At 37.4% G+C, this 21152-nt stretch overlaps 1 protein-coding gene across 5 annotated transcripts in view; it reads left to right on the forward strand.

The window, feature by feature from the left end:
• The window catches only part of TBL1XR1 (TBL1X receptor 1), a 167093-nt gene that overhangs the window by 72094 nt on the left and 73847 nt on the right, over positions 1 to 21152 (forward strand). For 3 of the 5 annotated variants that reach the window (XM_040621585.1, XM_040621586.1, XM_008705316.2), the window contains one exon: positions 10589 to 10657. The gene's annotated coding sequence lies outside the window, so the exon portion shown is untranslated. Of the gene's footprint in view, positions 1 to 6466; positions 6485 to 10588; positions 10658 to 21152 lie in introns of those variants that run through there. The other 2 variants (XM_040621587.1, XM_040621588.1) reach the window with 2 other exon arrangements.

Below are 21152 nucleotides of genomic sequence, written 5' to 3' on the forward strand. Positions count from 1 at the left end.
AAGGTTAGTAAAACTTTTCTTCCCCTCTCTTTTCCTCCTTTCTCCCCACAGTTCTCTTGTCTATGGTGGGACAACTCTTACAGTCAGTAAAAGCAACAGCAGCAATGACGGTTCTGCCATCGAACTTGGCTGAGAGATAAAACATAGGCTTTAAGGGGCGCCTGGGTGGCATAGCGGTTAAGCGTCTGCCTTCGGCTCAGGGCGTGATCCCAGCGTTATGGGATCGAGCCCCACATCAGGCTCTTCCGCTATGAGCCTGCTTCTTCCTCTCCCACTCCCCCTGCTTGTGTTCCCTCTCTCGCTGGCTGTCTCTATCTCTGTCGAATAAATAAATAAAATCTTTAAAAAAAAAAAAAAACAAAAAACAAAGACATAGGCTTTAAATTACGTTGCTTCCTAATTTCCTGACGAAGAATCTGGCTTTTTGGTTTCTGTTTTCTTGAGTAACTAAAGCATCACTAATGGAGGGAGTTCATTTCTAGTATGTAGGTCCTTTGTTGTTGATGGAATCTTTAGTTGCTTCGATATTAGAGAATTGGGAAAAGATAAGAAAATTGATATTTTGTTTTAAATGCAATTCTGTCTATAGATTTATGAAGTTGATTTAAAAAATAATTACAAATACACAGTTTGTTTCTTTTCTGTATTTGTTAATTATATTATGACTTATGGTTGTTTAAAAATGTAAAAAATATCTTTTGCTACAACATTTTAGTTTACATTATAGAAGTGATTTTTGGTGTCCAGTTGTCATTAAACTATGTCAGAAAGCTAAAATACAAGCTCCTTTGCTCTTAATTTAAAATATGCATAACAATTCTCATTTCTTCTCGCCCACTACTTGATGAACATCAGCTAGTTTTGGCAAAGCTCATGGCCAACATGTTTTCCTGTTTCCATTTGCTCTGGTGAAGAGGGTTCATTTCCAGGACTAGTCTGGTACTCTGTGCTTTCATTGTTCTCTTTCTTTGTTGTTTGTTTTTTTTAATACTTCCCATTGCTATTTTTGTAATCTCTTGGTAAGTCATAAACAGTTTTATTATTATTTGCTCAGACCCTGAATTTTTTTTATCTTTTAATACTATGGTATTCTTAACCCTTTTGTGTCCTTTTAAACTAAGCATTTATAATTGGCTGCTATTTATTAGTAGTATGTGTGAAAACATCTTTAGGGACTTAATAGGATTGGTACTCTCTTGTTTTTAAAATCATAGCTATTGTTGTTTTACAGTAAACCGAACTCTGTGTCCATATTTGTCAGGCAATCGAATACACAGTCTCTGTAGAGTATTGTATTATATAATAGCCTCAGTTTACAGATGAGGACATGCTTATGGTTATATGAATTTGATGTGAAAGAACTGAACGTTTAAACAGAAAGAGTAGCTATTCTTTCCATTCTACTTCCACTGTCTTTTAAGTGTCCGAAGATCACAGAGAACTACTCAAGTTTTAATACTTATTTTTTTAACTGAACTTCATTGTTCTGTATAATGTCACATAAGATGATATTTGAACGCCTTAGAAAATTTCTTTCCCATAGAGTGGCTACATAGTTTTAGTGGAGGATCCTTGAATAATTTGTCTTTTACTTCATCAGTTAGTTTGATTTTTTTAAAAAATATATTTTAGCTCATTTAACCTAATAGATTTATGCTTCATCCTGGATCGGTAGAATTTTGGGTGGTTTTGGGTATTTCAGTAGCCAACATAGAATATTGCTTGTTGCCCTTTTGTGTGTGTGTGTGTGTGTGTGTGTGTGTGTATGAATAGTTTCATTGGAAAAAGTAATACTCATTCCTCATGTATTGTCTGTGACTGCTTTTGCATTATAACAGTAGAGTTGAGTAGTTGTGACAGAGACCATGTGTCTTGCAAAACCAAAAATACTTAACTTTCTGGCCATAGTTTGCCAGCCTGTAGACCATTGCTGAGGAGTGGCTAAACAGACGAAGCAGTTGCAGTATTCATATAGTTGCAGTCTGTACTTTATTATAACTTGAGTGGTAGGCAGGGAGAGGAGAGTGGTGTTCTGTATTGAAATAAGTAAATTGAAATTACTTAAGAGAGGTGGTCTTCTTTCTTTTCATGACCCCTAGAGAGAGAGAAAGAGAGGCTGTGTGTGAGTGTATCTGTCTGTTTCCCTGCCCCTGTATTTGTGTGTCCTGAGTGGATCAGGAAGACAGCACAGCTTATATCTGCTTGTTTAAATGTTTCATTTTAAATTTGGTGAAAAAGTTAAATGGAAACCAATTTGGCAAACCAACATCAGATGAGAATTGACATTTTTTAGACTTATAAATGTCATTTATCATATAAGTTTAGAATGAATTATATTAAGAGACAGGATAGCCGTGATTTCTTGAAGGACAGTATTTCTGACAGTTTTTTTTGATAGAAACATGGTAGTTAAATGAGCTTGTTTTGATTTACTGAAGGCAGAGCCTTTATTGGTACTGTGTAGATTATAACAATCTTAAAAATACGAACTCAAAGCAACCAGTTTCTGAGTTTTTTCATGTGAAAATCTGTAAAGAAATACTGAGTAGAGACACATAAGAGTGACTTTTACATCCTTCAGCAGTAGATAGAAATACATCATTTTAAAATTCTCAAGCTAATATCTAATTTAATTTAATGTACATACATTTTTTTTTTTCTCTGTGCTCAAAAGATTTCATGAAGAATTTTATTTTATTTTATTTTTGGAGAGGGAGAAGGGGGAAGGGGCAGATGGAGGGGCAGAGAGTATCTCCAGCAGGCTCCCAGCCGCAGGAGCTGATGCAGGGCTCAATTCCATGGCCCTGAGATCATGCCCTGAGCCAAAGTCTAGAGTCAGACGTTTAACCAACTGAACCACCCAGGTGTCTCAGAATGACAATTTTCATGTTCTTAATTTTTTAAAAAAAGTTAAGAAGCTTATCCTTTTCTATTACAAAGTGAAAGTTGAAGATATCGTTTTCAGGTGTGATTGAGAGGCTGTCTGCTTCACTGAGAGGGTCAGGTGTGTTCCTTTTGTCACCTGGTGTTATCACACTAGTAAGGTGTGTTCATTGTCACTGTGTGGTTGCACAGGACTACCGCCATGTTTGGGCACACTCCAGATCTGTTCTAACTTAAAAGTTTTATCAGTGATCGATTGTTTTGAGGAGTAATGCAATTAAAGGAACTCACAAAAGACGGAATGTAACGGTAGTCTGCAGTCATAGTGGCACATGGCCCAGTAGAATATGAACGGGCAGTTAGTGCCCTGGGTAGGAGTGCGCGGCCAAGGGAACGAGTGGGTGCTGACATCTGGGCTACCGCTGTCAGCCACGCCATTTCTCTGGTATGGCACTTCGTCATTTCAGAGGGAAGGGCTCCTTTTACTTATAGTTATTATTTAAAAATGATTGTATGAATCTTACACCAGGCACTGTTTAGCACTTTACAAATATTAAGTTATTCAACTCTTATAACAGTTTATTTTCCATATGTGAAAACTGAGGCACCAGGAGTTTAGCTTGTCTTGGATGGGCTAGCATGCAGTTTCCAAGCCTGGGAGTCAAGTCCAGTCTGTGTGGCTCCAAAGGACGGGCTCTTGTACCCCCTGTACTGTGGTACAGCCTTTTTTTCCCCCTCCTCATTTGTTCTCCTGGAGTCTAATTTGCACAGAGGTGCCACAGAAGCTACTGGTGGGCCTGATAGTACACGTGAATGCTGAGTTGGAAGGAATTGGAGAGGGCACATGTACGACCCCTTATCGTGTGCCACTGTTGTCGTGCTGAGTGATAGATCCAGGTTTTGTTTGAACATTTCAATTGATTTGTGTGACAGTTTTCCATCATATTGAGCAGAAAAAAAAATACCTTTCTATAATTTCTACCTACTACTTACAATTTTGTCACATGTAGCAGAGTCTCACTCGGGAGACTGTCTAAATGTAGGTATCAGCGCTGCTCCTTTTGTGGTTTTTAAATGATAACTTCTCTGTTCTGTAGTCTTTTTCTGGGGACAGAGGTTGAATTTATCTTTTGTTCCTTATTGTTAGCCTTAAAATCAAATTAATAAAACTTTTAATGTACTTGATACAGTACGATTCCCACCCTAATTTTGAGAACTAGTCACTTTGCAATGCTAATATTTGAAAGAATTGATCCCTCCATGCTTCCCCACCCCCCAGCCCTGCCCATAGATTATTTATTGGAATCTGACTCGTGAAACTCCCCATTCTGCCCTTTCGTGCCACGAAGTCCAGTGGTTTTTAACCCCCACTAGAATCACCTGGGGGAGCTTTTCATTGCAACTGATGTGCAGATGCTACTCTAGACCAATTAAATCTGGGTGAGGGACCTACTGTGTCACAATTAGGTTAGAATCTGCAAGGTGTTTCCGTAGGACACTTAATCAAAGACCCAGCATCACTGGCAGAACTGTTTCATTTCTGCTGGGAATGTATTGTTCAGCAGAATGATTTTCGTGTTGTCCTAATTAGCTGTTCAAATTCTTGGTGTCTTGAATCAAATATTCAACCCTTGGGAAGAGTGAGAAACCCAATAAGATGTAGGAGTTATATCAGTTTTTTCTTCTAACTTGTTAAGTGCTAAGGTACCTGCCTACCTACATATGTGGCCATAGGCAAAATTTGATTTTTCTTTGCATCCTATTATTTCTTAGATCCTGATGCTATTCCTGTTGCCTCTTGTCACCCCTCTACTTGTTTCTTTCTCCCAAACTACTTTAAAAAAAAAAAAAAGGTGAGCTATTATCAGCTTTGTGTTAAGAAGAAAACAGTGTCAGGTCTGTCATATTTTTAAGGCATCATAAATTATAAGTTGCACCATTAATTTAGTTATCAGTTTTTTTGGAAAAGGAAATTATAGTTACTTTGTTGATATATTCACTGTTATTTTTAAAGCAACTGACAGTAGTGTATATTTATCCATATGTTTTTATATTATCTTTCTAGTACCACAACTCAAGTTCGAATCTAAGCCTTTTCACATGTTTGCATTCTCTTCCCATTTTGAAAGTTAGTGAACTGGAAACTTCTGATGGGTAGATGTAGTGCCTGAAAAATAAATTTGACTTTCAGTAACACCTGAAACTGCCCAAACCAAACTTCAATTTTAAAAACTCTGTGGCTTACTATAAGAGAATTTGTGTTTTCTATTGTCGTTAGTTGCATGGCTTACTCTGAGAGGCAAATTTCAGGGTGCTTGATCACTATTTGTCTTATTCTTGCGCAGTCATGATTTTGTATAGATTTAATGCAGAATTCAACGCCCATGATGCTACCGATGAAACTAACTCAACTGAAGTAAGCAGTAAGAGTGTGATAAGGCACCCGTGCATGTTTACCCGGGTTTGGTGTGGTTTTGTGGTATTGAGGACGTCTGATGTTTAGGAAATTGGGATCATAATATACAGCTTTTGAATCCATTTTTCCTGGGTCACCTAAATAACAAAGGCAAGTGGAAAATTATAGCCAGTGATGGCAGAGCTGTTCAGTCTGACCATTCTGCCTTTCAGTCTGACCTCAGGGTTGGTTTCCTTAGGATATTCCTTCAGTTATAGCTTTTTTCCCCTTTTCACTAGCTTCATCATCTGGATTCCTGGAATGTTATCTGTGTACGTGATTGGGTGAAAAGTAGGAATGGGGAGAGGGGGGCGCCTGGGTGGCATAGCGGTTAAGCGTCTGCCTTCGGCTCAGGGCGTGATCCCGGCGTTATGGGATCGAGCCCCACATCGGGCTCCTCCGCTATGAGCCTGCTTCTTCCTCTCCCACTCCCCCTGCTTGTGTTCCCTCTCTCGCTGGCTGTCTCTATCTCTGTCGAATAAATAAATAAAATCTTTAAAAAAAAAAAAAAGAATGGGGAGAGGAGGCCGCAGACATCTAGATCCTTGGAGGCCTTGATGAATAATGAATGCTTAGTATGTTATTAGAAATTGCCGTGTGGAGGAAGACAACAAAGTCTTGTGAAACGGATCAGTGGAATTGAGAAGATTCAGTTGAAAGTCTTTGTTTGACAAATATTTTTTTCTTTTTTTTAATGTTCCAGTTGCAGGTAATCAGTGTTTGTTGTGTTTTTAGTCATGTGCTAAGCACTTTAATTTGGGCTTTTCTGCGACTTTTCTTTTGCCAGGAAGTTCATTTAATAAACATCTTTCTGAGCAGATTAATTATGTTAGGATTCTTATGTTTTTCTCTTAACTCTTGGAATGATTTCCCCAAATTCTCCTCAAATTTGAATTCATTTGTAATTTCTATTTGTTAAGGATACCATGTACAATTTCTTTTTTTTTTTTTTTTAAGATTTTATTTATTTATTCGACAGAGATAGAGACAGCCAGCGAGAGAGGGAACACAAGCAGGGGGAGTGGGAGAGGAAGAAGCAGGCTCATAGCGGAGGAGCCTGATGTGGGGCTCGATCCCATAACGCCGGGATCACGCCCTGAGCCGAAGGCAGACGCTTAACCGCTGTGCCACCCAGGCGCCCCTCAGGTACAATTTCTTGAATTTGTTTCTGGCGACTAGGTTCTAGATTAGATTATGTTGCTACTTTAAATTATAAGCACATTTTTGTTTTGCTTATACCTTTCCCTCGAGAAAGAACCCATAATCCATTAGCTTTTCAAGAAATCTGTAAATCAAATAAATTTACTTCTAGAGGTTGCAGGGTAGTAATTTTGAAGAATATGCTGTTGTGCTGTTTTAAAGGATTTTTGCATCTTAAGAAACAAATTCTCCTAATTATGTGTAGGGGGTAGATTTTTAAAAGATGTCTGCTCAGTTAGCAGTGTCTATTTCTATGCTGAAATCCTATTCTAAAATTAATACCTCATCTACTTCAGGTAAAAATGTTCTGAAGTATAGATTGTAAAAGCAAAGCTTTGTAGAAAACCAAAGCCTGCAAACATTTTTTGCATCACAAATAAAGCAAATGGGTTTAGTTTATGTAGCATGTGATTGATCACATGTTCTTAAGTTTTCTTTTAATGCAAAATATCAGCCTTTATTTGCCACTTCCTGGAAGTGTTGCTGAAATTACTGGGTATAGCCAGGCTCTCCTAAACACTTTTAAAATAAAAATCCACTGTTAAGTTCTCCCTTGCCAATGTGATATATTTGTGCTGTAATACAGTCTCTATTATGTTTTATTTTTGAATATGTATCTATTCCCACATTATATTATGAGTAATATAATACTTAGTCAATTTACGGATCTTAAGATTTGTGTATGTTCTGTTCACTATTCTTAGGTCTTTTGTGGTACAGCAAGGTGAACAAATAAGTCCCTGGTGTGAGGAAGTCTGGTAGGGTAGGCATAAGAGAATAAGGCACGACACAGTCATAATAAAGGAGGCTCGTATGTGTCTCAGTGGGTAGTGGGGTGGATAATCAAGGGAGGAAGGTGATTTGGGCTGAACCTTGAAAAATTTGGGCTAGGTTTGTGGCCAGAACCATAGCAGAAGGAAATTTCTGGTAGATGAACGAGTAATGTCATGGCAGCCAAAGTGTGCAGAAAACAGAGGGACTGGTGACATGCTATGGTGAGAGTAGGAGATGTGGGGCAAGTGAGTTTATAAAGGCAAGTGTAATGGATACACATTTTGGTTTTTTTGGACGACTTGAATTACTTTAGTACGAAGAGTTTTAATACACATTCTGTCTGTAAATACACCTTAGATTTTGTAATTCTTTTATAGAATATATAATTCTATCCTTTAAAATTCAGATAATTCATTTTATAAGCTGAAGAATTGTGAGATATGCGTTATAAGTGCACTCCAAAATGGCCAGGGCACGGCTAAATGAGTTGACTAGGAGAACAGCTAATGTAGAAACCAAAATATGGCCCAGCATATATATCATCGTGTCATATCATATATCATCTATATTTTCAAAATCCCTCCATTTTGGAGCACCTGGGTGGCTCAGTCGGTTAAGTGTCCGACTCTTGGTATGTACTCAGGTCATGATCTCAGGCTGGTGAGATGAAGTCCCACGTAGAAGTCCATGCTCAGCACGGAGTCTTCTGGAGTCTCTCTCCCTCTCCCTCCCCTGACGCACAAGATCTCTCTTTCTCTGGAATAAAGAAATAAATTTTTTTAAAAAAAGGAGTTCCTTAGTTTTTCAGATTGTATTGTATGTGCAAATGGGCATACCCATTGACATATCATATTCCACCGATTTATTCACCCTTCAAATCCTAGAATCAGATATTGTTAAACTACTTAAATGTTTATTAAATTACTGTTATGACCCTTTCCCTTAAAGAGGGATAGTCTAAAAGGAAGAACTAAATGAATCAATGAAGAAAATAAAAATAGAGAGAGGATGATCAGAGAAAACTGAGATTAGAGACCTCTGTGAGCATGATGAAAGAAAGACTCAGTAATCACAGAAAAGTAAGAGAATCAAGCAGAGGAGCAATGATCTAATTTAGAATTTTCCAAAGGCAGATTTGTGAGTTTATGTGTGGTATGTGTGTATACACCGTGTTAGTGAAAACAAATATTCATTGGGGTACAGGGCTCTATTAGTCTATTTATCTTCATTTTTTAATTAAAAAAAATTAAATGTTACTGATATTTAACATAGGGATTCAGATTTGTACCCCTATTTAACCCGATGTCAGAAAGTCCTGTCTAAGGTGTCACGTAAAGGGATTTGGAGGAGTGTGTGCTCCACAAAGCAGCAGTGGCCCTCCCAGTCCTTTGCTCCATTTCTGGGAATCACCATGTGTCTGAGCTTACTTTTATAAGTTTACTTTTGTTTGATCATGTAGATTTATGGCTTATATTATCTAGCTTTAACCAGCCCCCACAAAACAGACTAATAGTTTAAAGATTTATGCAAAAAAACCTGAATATAAGAAATGTGAATAAGCATAGGAAACGAGATAATGGTATTGAGTTGATACTTAAACTACTAGAATGAGCTTTTCACCTGCCACGATCTAATCATTTTAGAAGATGGTTGAGATTATCAAGAAGGATATTTGATGTGCGGGCACACATCTTTTTTTTGCTTCTGTTTTCTGTGTTTTAAAATATATGTAATTCAATAGCACCTATTAATTACTTATAAATAAGCAGAATGAATGTGTGCCAGAACTCTTCTCTGATAGGGGTACTCTGCCAGTGTTTGGATAACAAGTAGCTCTGTATAGCTTATAGCTCAAAAATTCATGAAATCTTTATGATAAAACAATTGACGTTTATAACAAATAACCCGGAGATAAACAGAGCCTGGTGGTAATTCAGTTTTTGTTTGGACTCAGTCATGATGTCTGTAGAACATTTCTCCAGTAGATGTTAGAAAGGGTCTATCAGCTAGTTCACAAGTGTCTCGTGCCAAAACACCTTGGTACTCGCTCCGGTGTCTTGAAGCACCAGTGACTGGTGGGATCTTGTGTGTTGACGTAGCTGTCTATAATTTCAGTAAGTGCGTGCCATGTTTAATAAATATTATTTTAGGGGCGCCTGGGTGGCACAGCGGTTAAGCGTCTGCCTTCGGCTCAGGGCGTGATCCCGGCGTTATGGGATCGAGCCCCACATCAGGCTCTTCTGCTATGAGCCTGCTTCTTCCTCTCCCACTCCCCCTGCTTGTGTTCCCTCTCTCGCTGGCTGTCTCTATCTCTGTCGAATAAATAAATAAAATCTTTAAAAAAAAAAATAAAAATAAATAAATATTATTTTAATTCCTAGGTAGTGTAACTTAACTACCTGGAAGTTCTGTAGTAGCACTGAAGTTGTTTAGTATGGCCATGGAGTTGGCAGTGAGCACAAATGCGAGTTCTAGTCAATTAAAGATAAGATCAGAGAGGAGCAAACTTCAAGGGATTAAATTCTTTCTCCAGTTATTCAGTGTATTTGCTTAGCTATCTTTTTAGTGTTTACTGACTTAATTCACCAGTAAGGTGTAGGAGGTAATAAAGCTCCTGGTTTCCTTTCTGTGGCCACTGCTTGCCCTCTTGCATGAAACTGTGCTGGAGCCCAGCACATGGTGGAATCTGCCGTGGTCAGCATTCCGCCTGAGAGCCGCCGCTTTGACAGGGTGTGCGAAAAACAACTTGTATATTGACACAGAAGGCACACAGAAAATAACGTGCTGTGGTTTAGCAATTCAGATGATTGGGTAAACTCTGTAAAACGTAAACTATGAAGAGATTAAACTTGAAACCAATCATGCATCTGTCTTTATTAAACAGAATATGTAGAAGGTAATTTGATACCAGGCTTTATGGCTCATGATCATAGATGATGAACACACTATCCTGGGCCCTGTTGCAGTAACGTTTGCACAAGTTAAGTTGAATGGGGGTGAATGTACACTTTGTGCAAATTCATCTCTTCCAATCTCATTTTGTTCATTGTGTCAACCTTTTAGGAATGTTGTAAAGATTCAGTGCCTGCCACATACTACTCAAAAGTTGCTGCTGTTGTTCATGCTAACAGTTGTTGAGGGATAGAAGGATAATCGCTGGTGGTGGGAACCTTACAGATGTAAATAGAATTTGATACATGAAAATTTGGTATGGGAAATTTCTTAAGCTGAATTTGTTTTAGGGCACACTGAATATTTTACTTTCCTTTTTCTCAGCATCAGCAACTTGTGATTGGCGGTACCGGATATTCAATTGCACATCCCCACATCAATGCACTGCCAATGGTAAGAATCCTTCCCACTCCAAATGCTAGTGTTTTAATTGGTCTTTTTATTATTCTCTTATTTGTAAGCATCTATTAAGAATTTTTTAAGTTTCACACAGTTTGACAAAATACATCTATGTTCTGGAGTAAAGAAATGTTTTAAAAAATATGTGTAATGTAAGGCACTTAAAGTAATTTTTGATTATTTAATTATAAAAGAAAAGGGTGAACCCTTACTTTGGAGATGTCCATTATCCGTAGATTTTATAATGCCGTGGCTGTGGTTGCCAGGATAACAAGTATTATATAACGATGATCTTGTATTTTAAAAAATGGGCTGAATTTGTGAATAAAATTTTCTTGTTAAATTTAAGCTATAGCATCAGTAATAGCTCTTGTGTTTTTGTCAGTCATCTTACTAAAATAGTCTTTTTGCATATTGTATTTATCTTAATGTTTTTAGATAATGGGCAGTTAAATGGCTAAGAGTCTACCTGTTTTTAGTGAGTGAATGATTTTCTGGAGAGCCATTCTTACTATTTAAAAAGATTATTTTTAGAAACCTTTCTCTGTGGAATAAAAATCAGTGAGCTGTGTTACAAAGCAGAAAAGCCACTTTGTAGGAGTTGAGATTTGCTTTCTTTTCTGCATATGTCTTAGATGACTTTTGGCAAGAACTCTTGTAAAATTAGAGGATAAAATCGGACTAGATTTCTAAAGTTTATTCTCACTGTAGGCTGAATGATCTCATTACGGTTAACTAAAATCAGAATGATTCTCCCATACGAAAAATAATCCCTTACCTAAATGGTATTGGATGTATTTTAGAGTTCAAAAAATAGTAGAAGAATGAATTTTTACTTTTTGGATTTTTTTAGAATTAATTAATGATACTCTGTTTCAAAATATTTTCTATAGTACACTACTAAAATTTTTAATTATTAAATTTTTATTTTAAACATTGAATCAGGTAGCTACAGACTGATAAAGGCTCATAGAACTTGGTGGGAAATAGTATATGCATCAGTCTGAAATAAAAGCTACTAAAAACTAGAACCAGGAGAAGTGGGTGAGATGAGTTATCTGTGAACATATTCCTAGGAAGTGATTGATTTTAAAGATGGACTTGTCAGTATGAGGAAGATTTCTTCTCCCTGTTCCCTCTCTCAGCAGTTAATGGGGAATGTTGAAGAAAATAAGAATTTTTTGTGCAGCCTTACCTAGCATGAAGGATGCCATGCTTCTTCATTAATTTATGAGGCACTTGCTGGGTTCTTTAGGGTGTTTGGGTGACTCATTAGCCATTGTTAAATCTGCTGTTTCCTTTGGAGCATTACAGTTTCTCATGCAAGAAACAACTCTGTGGTAAATCAACTCCATGATTCGGATTACCTGCCCTTGGCTTTATGTTCAGAGTTCACATTTGAAATCTGTTGGTTTTCTTGATTGTTGGAGCCCTAGCAGTTTATGGCATGTCACCCGTGAGAATCCGTTGTGCAGACCTGGTGGGCATCTGAGGCGCAGATGCTATGCAGTTGGCTCTCTCTTCTCAGTGCTTATCTTCAAGTGAATTTTTCAGTGTGCCCCTCACAGAGACGATACATTGGGTTGTTTTTGCGGTGGCTCTTAGACTGTATTGCAAATCAGATTATTTCCAACTCATTTGCCTATTTTGTTGAGAAGTCCTGAAATCATTTTTAAGTCATGATCACAGAAATTTATGTTCATTTATGTTGGTTCTAAATAAGTGTTAGTGTTAGAGATGCAGAAGGCCAAGATTACAACAGGCTTGCTTGTGGTCTAGCTGAGGACACCACAGCCATTTGTACACGTTTGCATGATGTGGTAATACATTTATAGGTATTGGTTCACAGTGGTAGTTTTCTCATGAATCTGAGAAATGCCGAGGTTTTTAGTGAAACCTGTGCTATGTAGTATCCTGTATTTTTTTCCCCTGAAAATGCCATAAAGGAATGTTTTGTGGGAATGTATACCTTACCTCTACCACCCCCACCCTCAACTTTGTAATATAAATAAGGATGAAGGATTTGTAATATTCTCTTTTGCTTACTCTTCACTTGCCTAGGTACAAGTTATTTTAACTCTAATTGTCCCTTACATCATTGTGATTCACAGCTACTCTCCTAAATAAATGTTGCATACTCTTTTCTGTAAATATCTTGTTGTATTAGTAGAACCCATTAGTACAACAAGTGTGTATTATTATCTTAACTTTTTATTGCGCACGTTTTCAGACATACACACTGAAGAAGACAGAATAGCATAATGAACTCTCATCCAGCTGCAGTAGTCACCAATTTTGTTTCATCTTTAACTACTTTGTTCCATATCTCCCTCCACCACCTCCCCCCAGTTATTTTGGAGCCAATACATGTATCACATGATTTCATTCGTAAGTATTTTAGTATGTATCTATGTAAAGTACGAACTACTTAAAAATATATACCATGATACCATTATCACACTTTAAAAATTGACAATAACTTGTTTTGTATTTGAGAAGGGATTTAAGTATACTTTTGAAAAATTTTAGTAAAACACATAAAATTTGTCATCTTCAGCGTACTGACTCTGCACTTAAAAATATTTAAGTGTAGTGTTAACTGTATTCACATTGTTGTACAGCAGTTCTCTAGACCTTTTTCATCTTATAAAACTTGTACCCATTGAACAAAAACCTCTCATTTCCCCCTCTTAGCGGCAGCTGGCAACATCCATTTTATTTTACTTTCTGGTTTTATGAATTTGATGTTAGCTACTTTATACAGTATAAGTGGAATCATACAGCATTTGTCTTTTGTGACTGGCTTACTTAGCATAATGTCCTCTAGGTTCATCAGTTCTGTAGCCTGTAACGGGATTTCCTTCTTTTTAAAGGTTGAATAGTTCATTATATGCATATACCATATTTTCTTTATTCATTCGTCATTGAACATTTAGGTTGCTTCCATCTTTGGCTGTTGTGACTAATGCTGCAGTGAACATGTGTGTGCAAATCTCTCTTCAAGATTCTGCTTTTACTTCTTTTGGGCATACACCCAGAAATGAGACTACTGGATCATATGGGAACCTCCATACGGTTTTCCAGAGTGGCGGCACCATTTTCCATTCCCACCAAAAGTGCACAAGGGTTCTGATTTTTCTTTTCTCCACATTCTTTCCAACACTTGTTATTTTCTGTGCTGTTCTCTTTCTCTCTCTCTCTCTCTCTGGATAGTGAACATTCTAATGGATATGAGATTATGATGATAATGTTTCTACAAAATCCCAACAAAACCCATACATTACATTTGGTTGGTATGTACATCTTACTCTTCTACCTCTTTACTTACTGCATTATTTCCCTTTTAATTTAGTTGCCATGTGAGGTAATCTCATTCTGTGTTTAGTTAATTACATTCTTGTACTAAAAGCCTCTCTTTCCCTTGTGCTTTTTTTGCAAACGAGTAGTTAAATCTAATAGCTTAATCTAATTAGGTTTTTTCTTACTTTATTTTGTGGTGTCGAGGTGACAGAATATTTCGTAAGGAGGTCCTTAAGTACTCCATGAAGACATACATACTTAGTTGTCTCTGTTTGTGATATTAGGTGACTTGATCACTGCTTAGTTCTCTTATTTCAATGAGAACATGCAAAATGTTGATATCCTAATTATATCAAGGCTTTATTTATGACCTGTAATATCTCTATAAAGAGAAACTTCTCTCATCAGATACTTGGTTACTCTGTGGCAAGTTTGCACAGGAAAGGCATACTAAATACTTGATGCTTTCCTTTATTTATTTATTATTTATTTAATTTTTAAAATAGTTTTCAAACTATTGAGTTGCTTCCTAGAGTCTTGGAAAAGTAGACCAATGAGGATTTTTTTTTAAGTATCATTGAGCTTGTGGATTTAAATATTTTATATGTTTATTGCATTGCAGTTTTTATTCTTACTATGATGCTCAAATGGTCTTGGCCAAGGAGCCTTTTTAAGTTGGCTTTTATGTAAACTTTTTTCTTTTATATATTTATAATGTTATGTGTTATTTTTATATAAATGTAATAGAAAATATATTGTTAAAATATAAAATATATAAGTGAAACATGTAAGATATAAAATACATATAGAACTCTATTATATGTAATATTATTTGTATCCTTATGTATATTTCTATATTTAAACCAGTACCACTAATATGATTCCTAAAAACTGCTTTTATGGCCTGTGTCCCACTGAGGTTTACAGTGAAAGTATTATTTTTATAGTACTTGAAGTAAATCCACTTGTACGATTTTTCTGCCATCTTGTTATATAGTTAGGTCCATTTATTTAATTTTATTTTTAGTATTTAGAATTTAAATATTTTGATTTAGTTTTGTTTTATAATTATATATAAAATATTTATGTTACTTCAAAATAAGGTATGTTTTTATTTTCTTACTCCCCTTCTAGGTAACTGGTTTTATCTATATTGCTAGTTTAAAAAAATATAAGCAAATTGGGAGATCATCTTATAGCACTGTATAGAGTCAGTCCTCATTCCTTTTCATGGCTGTGTGATAGTCCATTACATGGATGTACCATATCTGTTTCAGGAATGGGAGTTTTAGGTGTGATTTTAAATATGCATTTTTTTTAAGGCAGTTTGCCACATTCCCTTAGGCATTATGGCATCTTATATCCCTTCCAGCAATGTGTGAGTTTGCCTGTTCACTCACGTGCGAACAGTGCATAGTCGCAACTTTGGGGTGTGTGTGTGTGTGTGTGTGTGTATTTTTAATCTGGTAGATGAGAAATGGTATCTCACTGTAGTTCTAATCTGCAGCATTTTGTATGTTTTAGAACTGTTTGTTCTTTGAACTGTTCAAAAGATAGATTCTTATTTTCAAGAATATCTGTCAACTCTTTTGACCAGTCCTTCAGACCTCCTATTTTCTCATGTTCTGATTCTCTAGTCATCCCACAACTTTTTAAAATTAATTTGGCTTAACAATAAGATTTTCCTACTAAGAAAAGAACTATGCTGACCAGTTGTCTTAGATTTGATTTCAAGGAAATCAGACCCTTGGTAGAACCATTTTACTTGAAAAGTGAACCCAGAAAGTTCCTGTGGGGGTGGGGAGTAGTGGGGAAGTAAGAAGAGTTAAAGAGGCCAGGACAGATGCCTTAAAGAGTAGGTTACTGTTGTGGGCATTTGGGGCTCACAGCCTTTGGGTATCGCTGGGAGACAGAATAGACCATGCCTCTGAGTTGTTGCACTCAAGGGGCAATGAAGCTGGAGTAATTTGTCTGCCAACTCCCATTCCGCGTTGGTGGAGATACGCTCTAGGGTGGGGAGGACATGAGCTCCTCAGCAACTCCTCCCTGACCTAGCCTGTGGCCAGAGAGGACCCTCAGGTGTTGTGGAAAGAAGCTGCTTAGTTCCTGAGGGAAGTTGAGTGGTGAGGAGATGACTGGGTGCTGCCAGCATCTGTTGCATCAGTGAATGTTCCAGGCTGTGGTTACGTTTCTCAATGTAAATTAATAAATCATTCTTCTCATTCTTATATTTCTCTAGTGTATTTTGTTAACATCTATTCTCGCAGAACTTGATTATCCTAAGAGAACTGATAAACGTTTTGTCTTGCTAGATTGAAGATAAGGCCCCAAAGAGTTGCGGCCCTCCCAAGAAGCAGTGACCCTTTTAATTTCTGCTTTTTTTTCCTTTTTTTTAATTTAAAAGATTTTATTTATTAGTGAGAGAGAGAAAAGCAGGGGGATGGGGAGTGGCAGGCAGAGGGAGAAGCAGGCTCCCCACAGAGGAGGGAGCCGGACGCGGAACTCAATCCCAGGACCCTGGGATCATGACCTGAGCCATGGCAGGTGCTTATCTGACTGAGCGACCCAGGCACCCCCCCCCTTTTACTGTCTACTTTTTAATCATATCATCTGTAGATTAATTTGTTCTTTTCATTGTAGAAAAGTTCGTTGTCATTATCTATCCTCTGTCTTTCACTGTCCCGTGATTTTGAAGTGGTGTTATTAAATGTGAAGAATGAATGGCCTTACCATATAAATGGCATTGTGTGTGAAGTATTTTCTTTTGGTTGAGATTTTATGCCTCTGGAGAACTAATTTTCAAATTGGTAGTCAAATGGTTACATTGAAAAACTCTTAGTCTTTAGGGTATTTCCCCCCATTAATGGATGAAGCTGAAAAACACATACAGGCTCAGTTTCTTTCAAAAGGGCTCATGCCTTTGTACGTGTCTGAGCAGTGGTCTCTTTGAAAATGTATGGTTTATCTTCTATTAAAAATGAAAAAAGATAAACTCAGAAAAGCGGAGCACATACATGTTGGAGTTTTAGTTAATTGATCCCCTGTATCTTTACCATTGGATGATTGTTACGTGATGTGAAGCTTCTATAACTAAAATGGGACCCGAAAGATTGTGGTTATCTATCATCAGAAAGTCAAAGAAAGCTTGAATTCTTACGTGGACTTAAGCCTTATATTAAATGTTGTAGTAGAACTTGTTATGGTGGGTTGCTCTTATTATATAAAAATTTATCTTCATGCTTCATATAATTTTGGTGTCGGTTCCATAGGTTCCCTAGGCACCATGCAACCAGAAACAAAATCTAGCTCTCTTCTTATCTCAAAGAACCCAGAATAGAGTGAGAGCAAGAATTTAAAACCCACATAGAGGTAGAAGGATGAGCGATTGATGGAATAATGTTAAAACAAAAAGTGTCCTATCCCTGCTTGTTTTCTGTCCTTATTTTGAAGTATTTCCAACTTTTCAAACAGCCCAGACTGTGTTAAATTCAGTCTTACTAGGTTCTAACATATTCAGGGTTGGACCACATGCTTTCATACTAGCAATATAGCCATAAAATTTGAAACGGCAGGCCATTGCAAGTTTCTTGGGTATATTGAAGCCATTAGGAGTCTCTTTTTTATTCATTCCTCCTTCCTTTCATCAGTCCATGCATCTCTCTAGTGCATGGTAATACATTTTTTTTGTTACTTAATTTTTAAGTTTTTGCTCCCAAAAGAAATTAACTTAGTAAATTTTGGTATGTAAAAGACAGGAATTTTTGGTTTTAATAGGTATCGTTTGTTCTCTTCTCCATGTTCTGCCCTCTTCAAGCCAGTTGCTTTCAGTCATACCTTTTGACTGTTTTCCCTTGGCTCATTGGAACAGAGATCCTTCACATGACTGTTTTCTCTCCTTCCCTGTTATTACTGTTTTCTCTCCTATGTATGAGGAAATATATTTCACTATATTTTATAAAGGACAGTCTGATTTGATGTTTATTTCCAGTCAGATGTTTAATGGGATCATTTTGAGTTCATTATAATATGATACCCTTTTTTAAGAGAAAGAGTGGGGAAGGGGCAGAGGGCGACTCCAGGAGAGCGAGCATCTTAAGCAGGCTGCACACCCAGTGGGGAGCCTGATGCGGTGAACTGACGACCCTGAGATCATGACCTGAGCCAAAATCAAGAGTCAGATGCTTACCCGATGGGGCACCCCCTATAATCTGATAACTTTTTAAAAATGGCTTAGGAACATAAGGGTGGCCAGATGAAACCTGGGTGGGACCCTAGATTCTCACAAAGATCACTTGTCCTTTATTTTGCATGAGAAACAATTAAGGAATAAAATTGTTACACTGTCCTTCAAAACGAAAGAAATTGTATCTGTTTTAAAAATATGTAGAGGTTTCAGTATTTGTAAATGTACTTAAGGTTTTTTGTTATTTTCATTCAAAAGAGGGATTTGATATTTTCATTGAAATTTCAGAAACTAAGTCACAATAAAACTTTTTTTTTTAATTTTTAAAGATTTTATTTATTTGACAGAGAGAGAGACAGCCAGCGAGAGAGGGAACATGGGGGGGGGGGCGCGGAAAAGGAAGAAGCAGGCTCCCAGTGGAGGAGCCTGATGTGGGGCTCCAGGATCACGCCCTGAGCCGAAGGCAGACGCTTAACGACTGAGCCACCCAGGCGCCCCACAATAAAACTTTTGATTTGATTATTGTGTACTTTTGAAGTGTATTTTGTTTTTCCTTCACTAATCTTTAAAAACGATTTAATTGAGAAATGTATTTTGTTTTATAATGCCTTTTAATATATTCCCGACATGATATTTCTTCCTCACAGTTGTGAATAGGTGAAGTAAACAGTAGCTTTCATAAAAAGAAATACTTTAAATTCAGGTATTTTGAAATGAAATGAAAGTCATTTATCTAACCCCCCCCCCTTTTTTTTCCTTATAGTGGGCTCCACTCATAGTAGAGATGGCAATTTATTTCAAAGACAAACTTTCTCTGATCTACCTGCCATGTAAGGCTGGCCTTTTTTTTTTTTTTTTTTTTTTAAATCACCACCAGTTTATAGTGTGTGTGTGTGTGTGTGTGTGTGTGTGTGTGTGTGTCCGTGTCCTATGACTCATCCAGACACCTTGGCCCTTGTTTGCCATTGTGTCTCCCTTCCCTTGCCCTTCCACCTCCACATGTACTACACAGTGTAGCCACCAGTGATGTGTGGTATTGAGCACTTGAAATATGACTAGTCATAGTTGAGATGTGCTGTAAATATAAAATGCATACTAGATTTTGAAGACATGGTATAATCTTGACTTTAAATATTGATTACAAGAAATGATCACATTGGGGTTAAATTTATATATATCATATATATTTTATTGGGTTATATATTGGGTTAAGTAAAATATATTATTAGAGTAATTGCCCCCTGTTCTCTTTAATAAAATTTTTCATGTGACTACTAGAAATTTAGAATTATGTGGTTTGCATTGTGGCTTACATTGTATATCTGTTGACATTGTTGCCCTAGACCTTGCTAGTCATGCTGCCTGACCTGTAGGTTCTCCTTATCTGCCAGAAACAAGTAATCAGAGCAGTGAAGAATTTGGCTAATGCTAAGACCTGGGGAAACAGGAGTCACCCTTACAGCATTCCTAAAATTAGATCATGGTATTGCCAGGTGAACTGGGGAAGAGACCCAGCCTGTGTTCCTAAAGTGTTACCAAAGGTTCTTGGTTTTGTCACAAGAAAGAATTCAGGGACAGACACATAACATAGGGGACGAATGATGCAAACAATAAAGTTCATTAAAGTGAAAGTACATACTCTGGAGATGTGAGAGCTGGGGTGGGAGGAAACTGGAGCAAGTGGCTGCATGGCGCGGGAGGGGGGTGGGGAGAGGGGGAAGTATGTTGTGGTGGGGTTGGGTTTCTGTCTTTTATTGAGGGCTGTTAACTAGGGGTTAGAATATTCATGACGTGGGGTAGGGATGCAGGGTTTCTTGAATTTTCTTCCTGATTGGATCAGTGGTTTCCCATCATGGCATCTGCCATCTTGGGCCTGTCTGGTTTGATCGGGCTTCGTGAGGAGCACGGCCAGGGCAGGCCTCTGCCGTTGCCCACGGTTGGCTCTCTGTGACTCCCTCTCCTGCTGGCCTCCAGGTGTCCTGTTAGAACCTAATAACTGCCTTCTCTAACAACGGGACTGCATTATAAAGCTAAGTAAGTTGTCCTCACTAAGTAGGTCCTAATTTTACAAATAAGGAATTATAGCTCAGAGAAGTGATGCTGTTTCACATACTTTGTCATAGCTGCAGAACCAAGACTTGAACCAGATGGCTCTCATAGTCCAGCATTCTTTAAAATTCTGTATCATACAAATTATATAGAATCGGTATTTTTCAGAGATGAATCATGAGAGCTGGCACAGGAGCTCAGGAGGAGATAGGATAATAAGGCTTAAAGTATTTTAGTTAGAAATCTCTGGGTTTTGTGTTTTGTTTACTGTTCAGTGCTAAAGATGCAAAATATTGGGAAATTTTTTTTTATTATAATTGGATATTTTTCTTATCTATTTGTGTTATTTTCTTTCTTGGAAAATCAGTTATTCAGTGTTTGCTTTCCCTTGTACTTGTTATCTTGTCAAATAATTTTTTTCCCTGGGACACCTGAGTGGCTCAGTCAGTTAAGCCTCTGCCTTCTGCTCAGGTCATGATCCTGGGCTCCTGGGATGTAGCCCCACATCGGGCTCCCTGCTCAGCGGGGAGCCTGCTTCTCCCTCTGCTCCTCCCCCTGCTTGTTCTCTCTCTCTTTCTGTCAAGTAAATAAATAAAATTAAAAAAAAAAAATCATTTTTTTCCCCAGTTGTAAAGTTTCCATTTGGCTCTTTACTTCTGAGACCTGTCTTTCCTGTCAAGTGTATACCTTTACCCTGTGGAGTATGGACTAAAATAGCTGCCTTAACGTTTTTGTTTGATAATTCTCACATCTGGATAATCTCAAGATTGGTATCTCATTCTGGTCTTTCTTTGAGAATTGGTTAGATTTTCCTGATTCTGTGTATGTTAAGTAATTTTGGATTGTATCTTATGAATATTGTGGGGTTTTTGTTTTTTAATTAAAACAGGTAATCCGTGTGGTTAGTTCTCCTTGTCTGTGCAACAGGCACTGTCAGCCTCCACTGCCAGTTCAGTG

This window comes from Ursus maritimus, unplaced genomic scaffold (genome assembly GCF_017311325.1).
Source record: "Ursus maritimus isolate PB19 unplaced genomic scaffold, ASM1731132v1 scaffold_4, whole genome shotgun sequence".
NCBI classification, from domain to species: Eukaryota; Metazoa; Chordata; class Mammalia; order Carnivora; family Ursidae; genus Ursus; species Ursus maritimus.